This window comes from Scyliorhinus torazame, chromosome 6 (assembly GCF_047496885.1).
Source record: "Scyliorhinus torazame isolate Kashiwa2021f chromosome 6, sScyTor2.1, whole genome shotgun sequence".
In the NCBI taxonomy this organism is placed as follows: Eukaryota; Metazoa; Chordata; class Chondrichthyes; order Carcharhiniformes; family Scyliorhinidae; genus Scyliorhinus; species Scyliorhinus torazame.
In genome coordinates this window covers 180,640,695-180,653,279 of record NC_092712.1, presented here as the reverse complement: position 1 = coordinate 180,653,279, position 12,585 = coordinate 180,640,695, and the positions used below count along the sequence as shown (strand labels likewise).

At 49.0% G+C, this 12,585-nt stretch overlaps 1 long non-coding RNA gene across 1 annotated transcript in view; it reads right to left on the bottom strand.

Moving 5' to 3' along the window:
* LOC140425756 (uncharacterized) overlaps nucleotides 1-12,585 on the bottom strand; it is a 191,325-nt gene that overhangs the window by 28,502 nt on the left and 150,238 nt on the right. The gene's annotated exons all lie outside the window — the stretch shown is intronic.

Sequence of the window (12,585 nt, the reverse complement as noted above, 5' to 3'; positions counted from 1 at the left end):
TTTTGTCCTGCACTGTTGGCAGCATCTTCTTTCAGATAAAATGTGAAACTAAGTCTCCATCTGCCCTCTCTGGAGGACATAAGCAATCCCATGGAATGCTTCAAGGAAGAGCAGGGGAGTTCACCTCGTGACCTGGCCACCAATTACTGCTCTACCAACACCTAAAAACAGAGGATCAGATCATTATATGATTGATTTTTGTGGGAACCTGATGTGTGCGTTTTGGCTGCAATGTTTTCTAAATTAGAGTAGTGATCACACTTCAAAGTATTTAATGGGTTCCGTAAGCATTGCTCTCTCTCAACCTGGCCATTTCCCCAATTACAGCACTTATCCCTGCTCCCTTATGTCCATAGGAGACAGACTTGAAGGATATGGTGGACAATTGGTTTAGTCATTCATTGTCAGATCTGGCAGGACCATGTAAAGCACTATTGAGCCCTATTCCCATATGCTAATACTATTAACTATTTCCGGAAGGTCCTGGAAGAAAGGTTAACCCTGACTCTTCTTTCGCTTCTGCCAACCATATTCTTGAACAACTCTCTCCAGTTTCCATCATCCTCACCTCCAACAATAACAGAGAGGAACTTGTGGATTGCTTTGTCACTAAGACTGAAACCATTTAATCAATTTCCTCTACTGCTCCTCTTCCTTGCACTTGCCTTCTACTAGACTTCCTCTAAGAGTTCCCCCTTCCCTCCCCCTGAACTTGTAACGTTCTCGAGTTTCTCCCCGACCACTCTTCATGCCTTCTCTGAGCTCATCTTCCACATGTGGCACAATGTCAGCTCCCTTGACACCATTCCCACTAAACTGCTGACAACCCAGTTTCCCTTCCTGGTTCCCATGGTAAGCTATGTTGTTAATGGTTCTCTCTCTTCGGATACTGATCTTTGCTCTTTTAAAACTGCTATTATCACCCTCTTCTTGAAAAAGAACCACTGACCTCACATTCCTTGCAAACTACCACCCATATATTTGATAAGTATGTACCGGTCAGGCAGGGAGGAAGGCATAGAGCGAGGGAACCGTGGTTTACCAAAGAAGTGGAATCTCTTGTTAAGAGGAAGAAGGAAGCCTATGTGAAGATGAGGTGTGAAGTTTCAGTTGGGGCGATGGATAGTTACAAGGTAGCGAGGAAGGATCTAAAGAGAGAGCTAAGACGAGCAAGGAGGGGACATGAGAAGTATTTGGCTGGTAGGATCAAGGAAAACCCAAAATCTTTCTATAGGTATGTCAGAAATAAGCGAATGACGAGGGAAAGAGTAGGACCAGTCAAGGACAGGGATGGGAAGTTGTGTGTGGAGTCTGAAGAGATAGGCGAGATACTAAATGAATATTTTTCGTCAGTATTCACTCAGGAAAAAGATAATGTTGTGGAGGAGAATGCTGAGACCCAGGCTATTAGAATAGATGGCATTGAGGTACGTAGGGAAGAGGTGTTGGCAATTCTGGATAGGCTGAAAATAGATAAGTCCCCGGGGCCTGATGGGATTTATCCTAGGATTCTCTGGATGGCCAGGGAAGAGATTGCTGGACCTTTGGCTTTGATTTTTATGTCATCATTGGCTACAGGAATAGTGCCAGAGGACTGGAGGATAGCAAATGTGGTCCCTTTGTCCAAAAAGGGAAGCAGAGACAACCCCGGCAACTATAGACCGGTGAGCCTCACGTCTGTAGTGGGTAAAGTCTTGGAGGGGATTATAAGAGACAAGATTTATAATCATCTAGATAGGAATAATATGATCAGGGATAGTCAGCATGGCTTTGTGAAGGGTAGGTCATGCCTCACAAACCTTATTGAGTTCTTTGAGAAGGTGACTGAACAGGTAGACGAGGGTAGAGCAGTTGATGTGGTGTATATGGATTTCAGTAAAGCGTTTGATAAGGTTCCCCACGGTAGGCTATTGCAGAAAATACGGAGGCTGGGGATTGAGGGTGATTTAGAGATGTGGATCAGATGGTTGATGGGAAATGTTCAGAATGGAGTTCAGTTACAAGTGGCGTACCACAAGGATCTGTTCTGGGGCCGTTGCTGTTTGTCATTTTTATCAATGACCTAGAGGAAGGCGCAGAAGGGTGGGTGAGTAAATTTGCAGACGACACTAAAGTCGGTGGTGTTGGGACAATGTGGAAGGATGTAGCAGGTTACAGAGGGATATAGATAAGCTGCAGAGCTGGGCTGGGAGGTGGCAAATGGAGTTTAATGTAGAGAAGTGTGAGGTGATTCACTTTGGAAGGAATAACAGGAATGCGGAATATTTGGCTAATGGTAAAGTTCTTGGAAGTGTGAATGAGCAGAGGGATCTAGGTGTCCATGTACATAGATCCCTGAAAGTTGCCACCCAGGTTGATAGGGTTGTGAAGAAGGCCTCTGGAGTGTTGGCCTTTATTGGTAGAGGGATTGAGTTCCGGAGTCAGGAGGTCATGTTGCAGCTGTACAGAACTCTGGTACGGCCGCATTTGGAGTATTGCGTACAGTTCTGGTCACCGCATTATAGGAAGGAGGTGGAGGCTTTGGAGCGGGTGCAGAGGAGATTTACCAGGATGTTGCCTGGTATGGAGGGAAAATCTTATGAGGAAAGGCTGATGGACTTGAGGTTGTTTTCATTGGAGAGAAGACGGTTAAGAGGAGACTTAATAGAGGCATACAAAATGATCAGGGGGCTAGATAGGGTGGTCAGTGAGAGCCTTCTCCCGCGGATGGAAATGGCTGGCACGAGGGGACATAGCTTTAAACTGAGGGGTAATGGATATAGGACAGAGGTCAGAGGTAGGTTGTTTACGCAAAGAGTAGTGAGGCCGTGGAATGCCCTACCTGCAACAGTAGTGAACTCGCCAACATTGAGGGCATTTAAAAGTTTATTGGATAAACATATGGATGATAATGGCATAGTGTAGGTTAGATGGCTTTTGTTTCGGTGCAACATCGTGGGCCGAAGGGCCTGTACTGCGCTGTATCGTTCTATGTTCTATGTTCTATATATATAATCTTCCTTTCCTCTCCAAAATCCTTGAACTTGCTGTTGCCTCCCAAGTCCATTCCCATCTTCCCCTGAACCCAGTGTTTGAATTCCTCCAATCAGGTTTCCAGCATGTCACAGTATCAAAATGACTCTTATAAAAGTCATAAATTCCATCCTACATGACTGTGTTAAAGGTAAACTATTACTCCTCACCCTTCTTAACCTGTTTGAGGTCTCTGATACAGTGGGCCACACCTCCTGCACCAAAGTATCTCCACACTGATTGGGACTGCACTCGCCTGGTCCCATTCTTCATTATTCAGTGGTAGCCAGAGTATCATTTGCAATGGTTTCTCTTCCCATTCCTGCTTTGTTACTTGTGGTATCCCACAAGAATCTAACCCTTGGCTCTCTCCTTCTTCTCAACTGTTGCCCCTTGCCGAGATCATTTGATAGACAAGGGAGTGAAGGGTTATGGGGCAAGTTGCAAAGTGGAGTTGACACCACAACCAGAGCAGCCATGATCTTATTGAATGGCGGGGAAGGCTTCTATGGCTGAATTGCCTACTCCTGCTCCTAAGTATTATGTTCCGATGTTCATCTGGAAGCATAGCATTAATTTTCACAGGTATGGTGACAACACTCAATTCTGCCTCGCGGCCACCTCTCCAGCCTCCTCCATTGACTCAGAATTGGCTGCCAGCTTGCCCGACATCTAATATGGAACGAGTTAGGAGGGGTTATTGGGTTATACGGGGATGGGGTGGAAGTGAGGGCTTATGTGGGTCGGTGCAGACTCGATGGGCCGAATGGCCTCCTTCTGCACTGTATGTTCTATGTAATCTATGAGTAGAAATGTCCTTGAATTAAATATTGGGAAAACTAAAGTCATTGGGCAGAATTTAATGTTTGCGATGGGGGTTTCGCCCACCAGCTGGAGAATTGTGGGCACCCTGCTTCCCCTCCACTTAGACACTTAAATGGCTGACACTGGGCCTTCCCCTGGATTAAGGACCCGGGGAAGATATTCCAGCTCTGGGAGTTGCGACCAATTTGAGACCAACAGCTCTCCATGGCCATCAACGCCATTTGGAGTAATGTTGATTGTTGGCATTGGGCCAAGTGCTGGAAATGGAATTAGAATAGTTAGGTGGTTTTTTTTGACTGGTACAGATGCCTTAGGCTGAATATGACCAATAATACATATTAAATTGGAAGAAAAATTGAAGAGGAGGAAAAGTTAAAGAAAACACTACAACTTAAGAATTTGGAACTGCAATGCCGGGAAAAGATGATGCTATGGAACCACTCGATGAGAATGAGGAATCATGGAGTTCCTATGAAGAGAGATTCCAGCACAACCTTGCTGAAAACACGATACCAGATAAAATGAGAGTAGACATTTTCTTGAGTGTACTAGAAAGGAAAATCTTCATCCAATATGAAATCTTGTCCACCCTGCAAAGCCTGACATGATAACTTATGAGAATTTGCAGAGTTGATATCTGAAAGGCCAACATCGGACACTCGAGGTTTGGAAATCCATGGGACCTATGATTACGACTGAGTCAAAGTCAGATTCTACAACTGTAGAAGCTGAAGAAGAACCATCTTTATCAGATGATGGCCTGCGTCAAGTGTGGAACAGACTACTGAGCGTGTGAAAACAAAGAATCCTGAACAACGGATTGTGCCTAAACAAAACCGATGTCCACCAAAAAGACTCTCGTACTGAAGTATATATATATATATTTATATATATATATAATTGTACAATAATAATACTCGCTAAATAATCATGGTTCACCATGAGTAAAAGTTAAAGGTAATATTTGTTAATATTTGTTTCACACTGCAGGAGTAAAGCGGGAGGAATGTTTTGTCTTGTAACCTATACCCTTCTGTACAGTATGTCATATGGTTAAATGGTGACAACATCCGAGGCACTTGGGAGATTTCTCTCATTTCTAACTTAGACTGAGAGAAGGTAACAAACACATCCGCAATAAATTCTGATAGCTGGTTAAGGTGTGGAAACCTGATTATCCTTTGTTTAAACTGTAAGTGAACCCCCATAAATATAAGAAACCCCCCACCTTGGTCGTGTGACCCTATCAGCCAATCACCCTTTAAAGGGGCCAGACAACACTCAAGCGAAAAGTAGTCCATTAGACTCTTGACTTGTGCCTTGTAGATGGAATTCAGGCTGGGGGGGAGGGGGGTGGGGGGTTGCAGGAAGTGAGTTACTCACCACAGGATTCCTAGCCTTTGACCTGCTCTGGCAGCCAAAGTATTTATATGTATAGTCCAGTTCAGTTTCTGGTCAATGGTGACCCCCAGGCTGTTGATAGTGGGGGGTTCAGGATTTATAATGAATGTTTACATTGCAATTACATTGAATGTCAAGGGGTGATGATGAGATCCTCTCTTGTTGAAGATGGTCATTGCCTGGCAATTGTGTGGTCCCAATGTTACTCGCCACTTGTCAATCTAAGCCTGGATAGTCTTGCTGAATTTGGACAAGACCTGCTTCAGTCGCTGAGGAGTCGCGAATGGTGCTGAACATCGTGCAATCATCAGCAAATATCTCCACTTCAGACCTTATGATGGAAGGAAAGTAATTGATGAAGCAGCTGAAGATGGTTGGGCCGAGGACACATCCCTGAGCAACTCCTGCAGTGATGCCCTAGAATTGAGGTGATTGATCTCCATCCACCACAACCATCATCCTTTGTGCCTGATATGACTTCACCAGTGGAATATTTTCCCCCCTGATTCCCATTGATTCCAGTTTTGCTAAGGCTCCTTGGCCATACTTGGCCAAATGCTGCCCTGATGCCAAGGGCAGTTAATCTCACCTCACCTCTGGAATTCAGCACTTCTGTCCATATTTCAACCAAGGCTGTAATGAGGTCAGGAGCTGAGTGACCTTGGTGGAAACCATACTGAACATCCATGAGTAGGTTATTGTTGAGTAAGTGCCGCTAGATAGCACTGTTGATGACCCCGTCCATCCAGTGCCTTCAGCCATTTCTTGATATCACACTATGTGAAGTAAATTGGCTGAAGGCTGACCATCTGTCATGCTGGGGATCTCTGAACGAGGCCGAGATGAACTCGCCATGTCTGGCTGAAGATTGTTGCGAATACTTCAGCCTTGTCTTTTGCTCAGATATACTGGGCTTCTCCATCATTGAGGATGAGGATATTTGTGGAGTCTCCATCTCTAGTTAGTTGTTTAATTGTCCATCACCATTCACGGCTGGATGTGGACAGCACGGTAGCATAGTGGTTAGCACAATGGCTTCACTTCGCCAGGGTTCCAAGTTCGATTCCTGGCTTGGGACATTGTCGGTGCGGAGACTGCACGTTCTCCCTGTGTCTGCATGGGTTTCTTCCGGGTGCTCCAGTTTCCTCCTACAAGTCCCAAAAGACATGCTATTAGGTAATTTGGATATTCTGAATTCTCCCTCCATGTACCCAAACAGGCGCCGGAATGTGGCGACTAGGGGCTTTTCACAGTAAATTCACTTCTGTGTTGGCGTAAGCCTACTTGTGACAATAAAGATTATTATTATATTATATTATCATTATGTGGCAGGACTGCAGAGCTTAGATCTAATTAATTGGTTATGGAATTACTTAGCTCTGTCAATTACTTGTTGCTTGCGCTGTTTGGCATATAAATAGACTTGTGTTATCGCTTCATCTTGGTAGCACCTCATTTTTCGGTATGCCTAGTGTTGCTCTTCGCAGACCTCCTGCACTTTTCATTGAACCAGGGTTGACCACCTGGTTTGGTAGTAACCGTGGAATGGGGGATATGTCAGGCCATGAGGTTACAGATCGTGGTTACAGATTGTGGTTGAGTACAATTCTTCTGCTGTTGATGGCCCACAGCACCTTAAGGATGCCCAATCTTGAGTTGCTAGATCTGTTCAATGTCTATCCCATTTAACACAATGGTTGTGCCACACAGCACAATGGAATTTATCCTCAATATGAAGAAGGGACTTTGTCTCCACAAGGACTGTGCAGTGGTCACTTCTACTGATACTGTCATGGACAGATGCTTCTGCGGCAGGCAGATTGGTGAGAATGAGGTCAAGTATGTTTTTCTCGGACTTCTGGTGGCGACTATGAGGGAGTAAATTGCACACTTGGTGGCTCCCGCTCCGGGCGGACCTTTGGACCTTTTCCCCTGACTTTTTGCGCTTTTAAGTGCTGGATTGGAAAGGAAGAGCACTCAGGCACTAAATCCATACAGAGGTGTATGGAACTGAGAAGTAGGAAGGATCGCAAACAGCTGAAGAAGTGGACAAGCAAGGGCAAAGGGGAGGCTGTGAGTGAAACCAATATGGCCGATGTCCAGACCCGGGCACCGCCAGCTCAGCCGACAATGGAGCACCTGCTGCAGGTTATGCAAGAGAACTTCCTAGCACTGAAAAGTGACCATTTAAAACCGCTCCAGAAATGGTTTGACCGAATGGAGAAAAGGCTGGATGCCCAGGCTGAGAAGATCCAGGAGCTGGAGAAGACGGTGGAGGAGCAGGTGGACTTTCAAACGGTGGCGGACATGGAGATTCGAAGATTGAGAGACCAACAAAAAATGCTCCTGGAAAAGCTGGAGGACCTGGAGAACAGGTCTCGCCGGCAGAATTTAAGAATCGTTGGCCTCCCGGAGGAGGCCGAGGGGCTGGATGCTGCCGCGTATGTGGCAGATATGTTCCAGAAGCTGCTGGGGAATGAGGTGTTCCCTCACCCGCCGGAGGTGGACAGGGCACATAGAGCGCAGGTGAGGCGGCCGTGGCGAGGGGGTCCCTCACGAGTGATGGTGGTCCAGTTCCACAGGTTCCTGGATAAGGAGTGGGTTCTTCAATGGGCCAAGAGCACGCAGAGCTGCAACTGGGACAATAGCACCCTGCGCGTTTAAGAAGACCTGAGCGCAGAGGTGGCCAGAAGGAGGGCAGGCTAGAGGGAAGTTAAAGAGATTTTATATAAGAAGCAGGTGAAATTTGGGCTGCTCTATCCGACGCAACTGTGGGTTACGCACGAGGGCCAGCACCATTATTTCGAGGAACCCGAGGAGGCGATGGACTTCGCAAAGAGGCAAGGGCTGGTCCCGAGCTGAGGACTCTTGGACTCGTGTTGGAACTTTCAATTCTTTCTCTCTTGTTTCTGAGAGATGCCTGCATGTTTTTTCATGCTTTTGTATCTTGGTTTTTATGTGTTTTTTGTCTCTTTTTCTTTTCATGTCTCTTTTTCGCTTTTGTGTTTGAGTTTTGTAAGAAAAAGAGAATAGTTAGAATGGTTCGGATATGGGGGGTGTTTTTCGGGGAATTTTTGCGATCTCTTTCTGCATTCAGATAGGAATGGTTGACAGTGCCTGCTATTTCATTTTGTATGACTTAAATTGCACTATTGTTGGGGCTGTCTCTGTCCTGTTTCGAGTATTTGTTCAAGCAGGGCTAATTTGGGGAAGTGGTGTGGATGGGCCGGGGGGGAGGGGTGCCAGGGAACAATAGGTGAGAGACTCGCTGGCGCTGGAGTTGGGAGCCACCAGGCTAGCTTGGTGGGCCAGTCACGGAAGCCAGGTGGGGGGTGTTCATTTAGCTAGTTTATGTCAGGGGTTAGGTTATAGGGTGGTGGTGCGAAGGGGGGTAGGGGGGGAGTAGGTCTGCTGACGATGTTTGAAATTGGGCATGGTAACAGTGAGAAGGTCAGGGGTGGAGATGGCCAGGAGGCGGGCCAGAGGTAGTGTGACACATGGCTTGGGGGCTGGCCAAAGATAGGAGATGGCTGATCGGCAAAGGCGGGGCGGGGGGGGGGGGGCGAGGTGCCCCCCGACAAGGCTGATCACCTGGAATGTTAGAGGGCTAAATGGGCCAGTCAAGAGGGCGCGTGTGTTCGCGCTTTACGGGTTTTGAAGGCTGACGTAGTCATGTTACAGGAGACTCATCTGAAAGGGGCTGGTTTAGCACAGGGCTAAAGAGCTGGTTTTCAAAGCAGACCAAGGCAGGCCAACAGCACGGTTCAATTCCCGTACCAGCCTCCCGAACAGGTGCCGGAATGTGGCGACTAGGGGCTTTTCACAGTAACTTCCTTTGAAGCCTACTTGTGACAATAAGCGATTTTCATTTCATTTCATTTTCAAGTGGCTGACCAGGTCAGATTAAGGAAGGGCTGGATTAGTCAGGTCTTCCATTCGGGGCTCGACACTAAGACCAGGGGGGTTGCGATCTTGATCAACAAGCAGGTCCAATTTGAGGTGGGGGGCACAATTGTGGACGGGGTGGCAGATTTGTTATGGTTAGGGGTAAGCTCCAGATGGTGAGAGTAGTCCTGGTCAACGTATATGCCACTAATTGGGATGACGTAGATTTTGTTGAGAGGTTGCTGGGGAAGATCCCTGACTTGGACTCACGCAAACTGATCATGGGTGGGGCCTTTAACACAGTTCTTGATCCTGGTCTGGCCGGTCGTATTCAAAAACGGGTAGGGTGCCAGCGATGGCACAGGAACTGAGAGGGTTCATGAAACAAATGGGGGGAGCTGACCCATGGAGATTTAATTGGCCGCGGCGAAGGAGTTTTTGTTCTATTCCCACATCCCCAAGGTGTATTCCCGAATCGATTCCTTTATCATGAGCAGGGACTTGCTGACAGGGATGACGGATGCAGAATATTCGGCAATTACCATCTCGGACCATGCTCTGCACTGGGTTGATCTACAGATCTGCAAAGATAGCTTTCAGCACCCACAATGGAGGCTGGAAGTTGGGCTGCTGGTGGATGAGGCGCTGTGTGAGAGGCTGAGGAAATGCATGCAGAAATACCTGCAGGTAAATGACACCGGAGAAGTCTCAGCAGCGGTGCTCTGGGAGGCGCTGAAGGCAGTGGTGAGAGGGGAGCTGATTTCAATCCAAGCCCACAGGGACAGGACAGACAGGGCAGAAACGGACCGACTGGTTAAGGACATTTTACGGACGGACAGAAGCTGTGCGGTCCCCGAGGCCAGAGTTACTTAGGAAATGATGCACGATCAATTACACTCAAGATGAAGTGATTTCATAACTGAAGGCTTTAAACGACTAGAACTTGTTCCCCAGCAGCTTCGGTACAGAAAGTGAAGGCTGTTGCGACGGCACCGGTTCTTATACACCGCCTGTCAGGGCGGAGCTACGTATCAACAGCCAATGGTAAACTCCTACGTTTAACCAATGGTCATCAGCCTCTTCGGTACAGCAATACCTGATAATACCACATTCACCCCCGATTAAAAAATAGTCCGGCGGGGGTGGTGGCCAGTGGTAACAGTCGCCTTTAACATGGTATGATCAGATATGGAGGTACCGTGATACCTCCTTACAGGGCTGTCGCGAATATTTACAAAGTGTTCGTTCACGGTTAAAGTCACAGCGAAGCAATCAGTCGATCGGGTGGCCTGGTCATCCTTCTGGATCGTCTGGGCTTCGGTGATGATTCTGGTGGGGGTCCAGGTGATTGCGACTCCGGGAGCGTGGTTTCGGCCTCCCTGGCATCTTCGTCACCCCTAGGCGGTGCTGTTGGGGCAAACGGTTGATACGGGGGGGCGCCAGTAGGGGGCGTCGGTGGGTGGGCGGGCCTAGGCAGGAGCGGCGGGAGTACTGACCCTCCAGTGAGGTGCTGTGGGGGGTGGGGTGGGGGTGTGGGTAATGGTTCGGGTGCGTGTGGGGTTCCGGCGGGCGCCAGGTCCCGAAGGGAGACTGTATCTTGCCGGCCGTCATGGAACGTCAAGTAGGCGTACTGGGGGTTAGTGTGCAGCAGGTGGACCCTCTCGACCAACGGGTCCGACATGTGCGCCCTCACGTGCTTCCGAAGCAGGATGGGTCCGGGTATCGCTAGCCAGGTTGGGAGCGAGGTCCCGGAGGAGGACTTCCTGGGAAAAACAAGGAGACGTTCATGAGGTGTCTGATTGGTAGTTGTACAGAGCAGCGACCGGATGGCGTGGAGGGCCACCGGGAGGACTTCTTGCCAGTGGGAGACTGGGAGATTCCTAGACCGTAGGGCCAGTGGAACAGTCTTCCAGACCGTTCCGTTCTCCCTCTCCACCTGTCCGTTTCCCCGGGGGTTGTAACTGGTCGTCCTGCTTGAGGCATTGCCCCTGCTGAGCAGGAATTGACGCAGTTCGTCGCTCATAAAGGAGGACCCCCTGTCACTGTGTATGTAAGCAGGTAAACCGAACAGTGTAAAGATACCCTGGAGGGCCTTGATGACGGTGGTTGCAGTCATGTCTGGGCAGGGGATGGCGAATGGGAACCGGGAGTACTCGTCAATCACGTTCAGGAAATACGTGTTGCGGTCAGTGGAGGGGAGGGGGCCTTTGAAATCCATGCTGAGGCGTTCAAAGGGACGGGACGCCTTTATCAGGTGCGCCCTCTCTGGCCGGTAGAAGTGCGGTTTGCACTCCGCGCAGATCTGGCAGTCCCTGGTGACTGTCCTGACCTCCTCGATGGAGTAGGGCAGGTTGTGGGTCTTGATGAAGTGGAAGAAACGAGTGACCCCCGGGTGGCAGAGGTCCTCGTGGAGGGCTTGGAGGCGGTCCACTTGTGCAGTGGCACAAGTGCCACAAGACAGGGCATCAGGAGGCTCGTTTAGCTTCCCCGGACGGTACAAGATCACATAGTTGAAGGTTGAGAGTTCTATCCTCCACCGCGAGATCTTGTCCTTTTTAATCTTGCCCCGCTGTGCATTATCGAACATGAAAGCAACCGACCGTTGGTCCGTGAGGAGAGTGAATCTCCTGCCGGCCAGGTAATGCCTCCAATATCTCACAGCTTCAACTTTGGCTTGTGCCTCTTTTTCGACCGAGGAATGGCGAATTTCGGAAGCATGGAGAGTACGGGAGAAGAAGGCCACGGGCCTGCCCGCTCGGTTGAGGGTGGCCGTCAGAGCTGCGTTGGACGCATCGCTCTTGACCTGGAAGGGGAGGGACTCGTCGATGGCGCGCATCGTGGCCTTTACAATGTCTGCTTTGATGAGGCTGAAGGCCTGGCGGGCCTCCGTCGACAGGGGGAAGGTTGTGGACTGGATTAGGGGTCGGGCTTTGTCTGCGTAGTTAGGGACCCACTGGGCGTAGTAACTGAAAAAGCCTAGGCAGCGCTTCATGGCCTTGGGGCAGTGAGGGAGGGGGAATTCCATAAGGGGGCGCATGCGCTCAGGGTCGGGGCCTATAGCTCCATTTCGCACTACGTAGCCTAGAATGGCTAGATGGTCGGTGCTAAATACGCATTTATCCTTATTGTACGTTAAGTTAAGGATTTTCACGGTGTGGAGAAATTTGCGGAGGTTGGTGTCGTGGTCCTGCTGGTCATGGCCAGATGGTGACGTTATCCAGATACGGGAACGTTGCGCGTAAGCCGTACCGGTCAACCATTCGGTCCATCTCTCGCTGTGGAAGACCGAGACTCCATTAGTGACACCAAAGGGAACTCTTAAAAATTGATAGAGCCGCCCACCTGCTTCGAAGGCAGTGTACTTGCGGTCACTATTACGGAGGGGTAGCTGGTGGTAGGCGGACCTGAGATCCACTGTGGGGAAGACCTTGTATTGCGCGATCCTGTTTACCAGGTCGGCTA